This window comes from Myotis davidii, unplaced genomic scaffold (genome assembly GCF_000327345.1).
Source record: "Myotis davidii unplaced genomic scaffold, ASM32734v1 scaffold458, whole genome shotgun sequence".
NCBI lineage: Eukaryota > Metazoa > Chordata > Mammalia > Chiroptera > Vespertilionidae > Myotis > Myotis davidii.
In genome coordinates, this window is record NW_006289819.1 from 346,933 (window position 1) to 355,091 (window position 8,159).

At 44.2% G+C, this 8,159-nt stretch overlaps 1 protein-coding gene and 1 pseudogene across 4 annotated transcripts in view; one reads left to right on the forward strand and one right to left on the reverse strand.

Moving 5' to 3' along the window:
* Positions 1–8,159, reverse strand: part of LOC102752556 (vitamin D3 hydroxylase-associated protein) — a 37,647-nt gene that overhangs the window by 15,737 nt on the left and 13,751 nt on the right. The window lies entirely within an intron of this gene.
* LOC102751610 lies at positions 5,361–5,963 on the forward strand (annotated as a pseudogene).

The following is an 8,159-nucleotide window of genomic DNA, read 5'->3' on the forward strand; positions in this document are numbered from 1 at the left end:
GCAGTTTTCCTCAGTGAGAAAAGGACTAGAAGTCAGTCATTAGTCAGTCATATAGGATGACCACAGACAGGCCCCCCACCTGCTCTGAGCTGGGTCCTTCAGGGAATGATGGAAAGCCTGACACTAGCCCTTCAGGACTCTATGACAAGGCCCTAGAACATAGCAGGCACTGAGGAAGGCAAAGTTGTCTTCCCTTAGTCCTCAGCCCCAGTGGAGACCCTGAGGGACAGAGAGAGAGCACTGTGTGCCCAAGGACACACAGCTAGTAAGTGGCAGAGCCTGGATCCACACGCTTGCTGAGTCATCCCCCCACGGAGGCAGGAGGACCCCAGTGACCACTCCCTTAGCGATACACACTGCCAATAGGTGTTCTTGCCTCCTTCATATCTCCCACCTCTGACTCCACAGCCTCCTTCCTGCCTAGAACCTTCTGTGTTTCTCAGTTTTCTCAACAGCCTCCTCACTGGACCCTCTGCCTCAAGTCTCTTCCCCTCTAGCTCAACCTCTTCACTGCAACCTGGGTGATCCTTTTAAGATCTTATATAACCTAAATCTGATCATAGGTCCCAACTGCCCTCAGAATAAAGTTACAACACCATTCTCATCAGTGTGGTTTATAAGGTTTTCAAAATCAGCGTAAAGCATGTGTTCATCTTCAGATACACCAATGTGTTCATCTTCAAATACTTTGCCTGCACCAATTCATTAAGTCCTCACAAAAACCCTTGGGCGGGCATTCTTATCATTTCCATTTCACCAGTGAAGACAACTGACTCACAGAGAGGTTACTCTCTTGCACAAGGTAAGGGAGCCTGGACTTGAACCCATGTCATCTATATCTTCACCATTACCCTCACAGTGGTTCTCAACTTTCTGGCCCTTTAAATACAGTTCCTCATGTTGTGACCCAACCATAAAATTATTTTCATTGCTACTTCATAACTCTAATGTTGCTACTGTTATGAATCATAATGTAAATATCTGATATGCAGGATGGTCTTAGGTGACCCCTGTGAAAGGGTCGTTCGACCACCAAAGGGGTTGAGACTCACAGGTTGAGAAACGCTGCTCTACTGGCTCTATGGTCTGAAATTAAAGCTTCTTAACTGAAAGCAAGCTGTGGAGGGTTGTCAAGTCCTAGGCCCGTATATTCCTTGACAAAAAGGTGATCTTTACCTTAAATGTGCCTGTCTATTGTCTTTTTTGCATCTAAGATAACATACTTTTTCAATGTCTGAGTTATCCCTTTTTTCCCAGACTCCTCAAGGCACAATCTCCCACCAGAGCCCAAGGTCAGGGTATCTTGTTCCTCATTGTTATATTGTTCCCCGAATACGATGGGGGTTAATCGGGGGGATGAGGACACATTTGTATTACCTTAACTAATAAAAAATTTTAAAAAATATATACCACTCTATGTGCTATAAATGTTAATTATTAACTGTCCTCTACCCACCAATGTGAGAGAAGTATGTGTTTCTTCATTTAACTTTTTTTAGCCAATCCCGTCGTAGATTTTCCCACTTTGCTTTCTCCCACCTCCCTAATCTATCACCAATGAATTTTATAAAACCCTCCTTATGCCTCCTCTTTTGATTATAATGTATAAAATAGGATGCAAAACTGTCATTCTCTGGGGCATTTTCTCAATCCATTGAGATTTTGCTTCCCAGCAATTGTCATCAGTTTGGCTCAAATAAAGTCATGAAAATTCTTACAGGTTTGGACACTTCTTACTTTGGCATTACATAATTTACTGAATAATTATCTTGCACCCATCTGATACCATACATAATTAATAGAATATTATTGACTATATTCCCTATGCTGCACTTTATACCACCTTGACTATTCTGTAACTACCAATTTGTACTTACTAATCCCTTCACCTTTTTCACCCATCCTCCAAACCCACCCCCACCTGGCAGTCATCAAAATGTTCTCTGTATCGCCGAAACTGGTTTGGCTCAGTGGATAGAGCGTTGGCCTGTGGACTGAAAGGTCCCAGGTTCGATTCTGGTCAAGGGCATGTACCTGGGTTGCGGGATCAGCTGCCTCCTGCACACACCCCACCGGGGATGCGCCAGCAACTGCGGCACATGCCCCTGACCAGAATCGAACCCGGGACCCTTGAGTCCGCAGACCGACACTCCATCCAATGAGCCAAACCGGTTAGGGCTGTTGTTGCTTTTTTTTTTTAGATTCAATTGATAGATATGTATTTATTGCCATTTTATTGCTTATCTTTTTTCATTCCTTCTCCTTCTCCTTCTCTTTCTTCTCCTCCTTCTTCTTCCTCCTATTCTTGTTCTTATTCTTCAAGAAGACCCTTTAACATTTCTTGTAATACTGATTTAGTGATAATGAACTCCTTTAGCTTTTTCTTGTCTGGTAAGCTCCTTATCTGTCTTTCAATTCTAACTGATAGCTTTGCTAGGTAGAGTAATCTTGGTGTAGGTCCTTGTTTCTTATCACTTTGAATATTTCTTGCCAATATCTTCTGGCCTGCAAAGTTTCTGTTATGAAATCAACTGACAGTCTTATGAAAGCTCCCTTGTAGGTAACTAATTGCTTTTCTCTTGCTGCTTTTAAAATTCTCTCTTTGTCTTTAACATTTTAATGATGATGTGTCTTGGTGTGTACATCTTTGGCTTCATCTTACTCTATTTCCTTCACCAGGTTAGGGAAGTTTTCTGTCATTATTTTTTCAAGTAGGTTTTCAATTTTTTGCTCTCTCTCTTCTCCTTCGAACACCCTGGTAGTGTGAATGTTGGAATGCTTGAGTTGTCCCAGAGGCTTCGTACACTATCCTCATTTTTTTGGATTGTTGAGTCCCTGTAAATTACCCTTCATTTCAGTTAGTGTATCCTTCATTTCTGATTTGTTCTTTTTTATGCTTTTGAAGTTCTCATGAAGTTAATTGAGCATTCTTATAACCAGTGTTTTGAACTCTGCATCTAGTAGATTGCTTGTCTCCATTTTGGTTAGTTATTTTTCTGAAGTTTTGTTCTGTTCTTTTATTTGGGACATGTTTCTTTGTCTCCTCATTTTGGCAGCCTCACAGTGTTTGTTTCTATGTATTAGATAGAGCTGTTACATCTCTCAGGCTTGGTAGAGTAGCCTGATGTAGTAGGTGTTCTGTAGAACCCAGTGGTACAACCTCTCTGATCAACATGTGGGCTGTGTAACCTCCTCTTATAGTTGAGCCTTGATTATTGTTGGCTCATCAATGGGAGGATTTACCCCCAGGTCAATCAAGCAAGAACTGGCTGTGACCATTGACCAATGACCTCTGACCACTGTGGAGGACCAGCTGTGCAGGGGCTTACTCAACAGAACAGGACTTACTTCATCAGGACTTTGTGCTCACTGAGTCCACCCTTGTTGTTTGTGAAGGTAGTTGGGTGGTGGTGCTTCAATGTGGTCTCAAGCTGTCCACTGGGTACTCTGGCTCTAGGGCCTCCACCTGTGTTCTTCCCAGAGCCACTTGGCATGAGCTACAAAGTGAACTGCAGATAAGTGCTGAGCTTGGAGGTGCCCAGTTGAGGCCAAGTTGCGAACCAAGGCCGGCTATTGCTAGAGCCAGGCCTGGGGCCACTTAGCGAGAGGTATGGGACACACTGAAGCCACATGCTACTTGTTTGATAGATTTTTAGGAAGATATGAAGCATGAGCCAAGACAGGCCATTTACATGGAAAAGTCACTGGAAACAGCTTGGGTGGGATTGAAAGTTGGGTAGAGTGGGGCTTTAGGCAATCACCAGGGGATGGGCAAACAATGTGAGCCAGATTGATGGAGTCTCCGATATGGCATCTGCCTGCCAGCTCTGTGCTGGGAGGTTCAGGGTAGTGGGGGAGGGGAGTGATTAAAGGAATAATGTCTTCTGCCAGCATTTCTGTCTGGAAGAAAGCTCACACACACACACTGCCAAGTCTCATCCTGATGCCAGACAATTCAGTTCCTCCCTGTACATCTCTGGTGCATTTCAAGCTGCTGCTCCAGTGCTGGCGCTATAAAGGAGTGAGTCCGACTAAGTCCACGCACAGGCCCGTTAACAGGAACTGCCTAGGATTCCAGCTGCCCTCCGTCTCCCTCAGTCACAATATCTGCTAGTTTTTACAGCCAGAAGTTATGGGAACTTCTCTTCTTGGTACTACAACCCTGAACTGGAGGGCCCCGGGACCCCTTCCTCTTCATGGGGATCTCTGCAACCAAGATATCCCTCCCAATTTTTATTTGCCACATATGAGTGTAGGACCAGTCTGTTCAGCATCTCAGCCCCTCCTACCAATCTCTATGTGACTTCTTTTTAAATTCAAGAATCATAGGACTTCCATTCAGCCAGATTTTAGTGGTTCTGAATGATGGTTGTTCTGTAGTTTAGTTGTAATTTTTATGTTAAAAAGGAGGACTGCCTTAGCTGGTTTGGCTCAGTGAATAGAGCATTGGCTTATGGACTGAAGGGTTCTGAGTTCAGTTCTGGTCAAGGGCACATGCCTGGGTTGTGGACTCAATCCCCAGTTAAGGGTGTGCAGGAGGCAGCCAATTGATGATTCTCTCCCATCATTGATGTCTCTCTCTCTCTCTCTCTCTCTTCTTCTCCAAAAGCAAGAAAAAAATATTTTAAAAATGAGGATAGTGTAAGGAGTCTTTGGGACAACTTCAAGCATACCAACATTTGCATCATGGGAGTACCAGAAGGAGAAGAGAAAGAGCAAGGAATTGAAAAAAATAGTAACAGAAAATTCCCTAACTTATGAAGGAAATAGACATAAAAGTCAAGGAAGCACAGAAAGTCCCAAACAAGATGAACCCAAAGAGGCCTACAACAAGACATATCATAGTTAAAATGCAAAAGGTTAAAGACAAAGAGAGAATCTTTTTTTAAAAATATATTTTTATTAATTTCAGAGATAGGAAGGTTGAGGAAGAGAGAGATAGAAAGATCAATGATAGGAGGGAACCATTAATCAGCTGCCTCCTGCATGCCCCTTCTGGGGATGGAGCCTGAGTTCCAGGCATGTGTCTTGACTGGGAATCGAACCATGACCTCCTGGTTCATAGGTCAATGCTCAACCACTAATCCACACTGGCCGAGCAAAGAGAGAATTTTAAAAGCAGTAAGAGAAAAGCAGTTAGTTACCTACCAGGGAGCTCCCATAAAGCTGTCAGCTGATTCCCCCACAGAAACTTTGCAGGCCAGATGGGATTGGCACAAAATATTCAAGATGATGAAAGCAAGGACCTACAACTAAGATTTCTCTACCCAGCAAAGCTATTCTCTTAGAACTGAAGGACAGATGAAGAGCTTCCCAGACAAGAAAAGGCAAAAGGAGGCTACAGCCATCAGGTAAGCAGGATGGGCTTTTACAAGTGCATCCAGGAGCTATGGAAGAAGCAGCAGTCCTATGTAACATACTTTTTTCTCAGGGTGTGCTGCTGGCAGTACTGTCAGCTCTCTGCACTCCACAGGCCCCCAGCCCCACCCCCCTCAGCCTGATAAAACATGCAGGCTGTGATACAAGGCCAAGCAGGTTATGTCATGTGAGTCATGGTGGCCTCAAACACCCAGTTCCTAAGGGTGTGACCACAGCAAGCCTTTTCATCATGGTGTTAACCAGCTAAAGTTTTCTCAAAACCTTCAGCCTCCTGCTGAGGAGTGAGCAAGCTGGATGCCACTGTGGGGCTCTAAGAGTCCTGGGTTCTTACTGGGTTGGTAAAGATTCCACGTGTACAAATTTTTTGAGGTTATCCTTATTTTATTCCATAAGGGTATCAGAAGGAATACTGGTACCCAATGGATCACCACACCAGCCCATTAGCACAGGGAGATGTGAGGGCTGACATCTGCAGGCTGCAAGAGCCCTGCCTTAGAAAGGGCCACAAGTCCCACCACATTATTGGTGGTTCTTGCCATGCAGCTTGGGTGTATAATACTCTCCAGCTCCATTGTTACCTCTAATATAAGTAATGTTTGTAAAAGTCTTAGCTAATAAACAGTTTATGACAGAAAAAAAGCTCAAGGTGTTTATTACCAAACTAGTATTACAAGAAATGTTAAAGGGTCTTCTTAAGATGAAAAAGAAAAAAGATAAAAAATATGAAACATAAAATGGCTATAAATACATACCTATCAACAATTACTTTAAATTCAAATGGATTAAGTGCTCCAATCAAGACATATGGTGGCTGAATGGATAACAAAACAAGACCTCTACATATGCTGTCTACAAGACTCACTTCAGATCAAAAGACACACATGACTGAAAGTAAAGGGATGGAAAATATTTGCCATGAAAATAGAAAAAACAAACAAATCTGGGGTAGCAATACTTATATCAGACAAAATAGAGCTTAAAACCAGAGACAAAGAAGGGCCCTGTAATTCCAATTATGGGTATTTGTCTGAAGAAACCCAAAAAACTAAATCGAAAAGACATATGCGTCTATACATTCACTGCAGCATTATTTACAATAGCCAAGATATAGAAGCAACCTACTAGTAAATGTCCAGCAATACATGAATGGATAAAAAAGAAGTGGTGCATATATACAATGGAATATGACTCAGGCATAAAAAAGAATGAAATTTTGCCATGTGCAACAACATGATGAACCTTGAGGATACTGTGCTGAGTGAAATAAGTCAGACAAAGACAAATGCCATATGATTTTACTTACATGTGGAATCTAAAAAACAAAATAAGCAAGCAGAACAGAAACAGACTCATAGATACAGAGAACATTTTGACAGTTGCTGGATGGGAAAGGATTTGGGGGGCTGGGTGAAAAATATGAAAGGATAAAGAAGTGCAAAAAAGGAAACATATGTAATACCCATTGTAATACTTTAAGCAATAAAACTAAAAAAAAAGAAGAAGTGCAAATTTGTAGTTACATAATAGAGGGATGTAAGGTTACAGCACAGGGAATATAGTCAATAACTGTATGGTGTCAGATGGGTACTAGATTTATCAGGGTGATCACTTTGAAAATTATATAAATGTCTAATCACTGGGTTGTATGCCTGCAAATATAATATTGTATATCAATTGTAATTGAAAAATGAAAAATTATTTTTTTAATATAACTCCCCAGCCTGTGTGCCACAAGGACTTTCAGGAAGGCCCAGGCATGGACAGGGTGGGAATTCAGTTAGCATGCATCCCCACAGCTGCACTGTGGCTAAAATATTGAAATCCTCCTGAGTCACTGAGCAAAAACTCACTCCCCTGAGCATACCACCATCCCAGCTGCTTCAGGCCCTCCCCTGGGATTCCTCATAGTCCAGCAGTAAAGGGTAAATGCTCAGCACATGGGGGCCCTCCAGGCACAACCTCTGATTCCCTCAGGGACTGTGGAGGGTCAGCCTGTGACCACCCCTTGGCCTGCTCCCCAGCCCTAAGGATTTTCAATAGGACCCACCAGGGACCACCCCATCACTCACTGCCAGTCCACAGGCTCACCACCAATACTGAAGGTTAAATTACATATCTATTAGAGAGATGATACCCCTGGTGGCATCCCTGAGGGCAAGTACCCACTGTCATCTAAAACCCTGAGGCTAGAACTCCCTGGCAGTTGTCCTTACATGGCCACTGGTGAAAGTGGCTATACACACACACACACACACTAGAGGTCCGGTGCACAAAAATGTGTGCACTCGGGGGTGTCCCTCAGCCCAGCCTGTGCCCTCTCACAGTCTGGGACCCCTCGGGGGATGTCCACCTGCTGGCTTAGGCCCGCTCCCCAGGAAATTAGGCCTACACTGGCAGTCAGACATCCCTCTGGCAGCCAGGGAGCCCTCTGGGGATGTCTACTTGGCAGCAGGAAGCAGGCCTAAGCTGCAGTTGGACATCCTTAGTGCTGCTGAACAGGTGGGAGAGGCCCCCGCCACCACCGCTGTGCTGGCAGCCATCAGCCTGGCTTGAAGTTGAGCAGAGCTTCCCCTGTGGGAGTGCACTGACCATAGAGGCCTTGCATGGGTGGAGGCTGGCTGGTTTGTCTTGAAGGGTGTCCCAGATCAGGGTGGGGGGTCCCACTGGGGTGTCTGGCCAGTCTGTGTGAAGGGCTGAGGGCCATTTTCAGGCTGGTCACACACCCTTCAGGGTGGGGGTCCCCACTGGGGTGCCTGGCCATCCTGGGTGAGGGGCTGGTG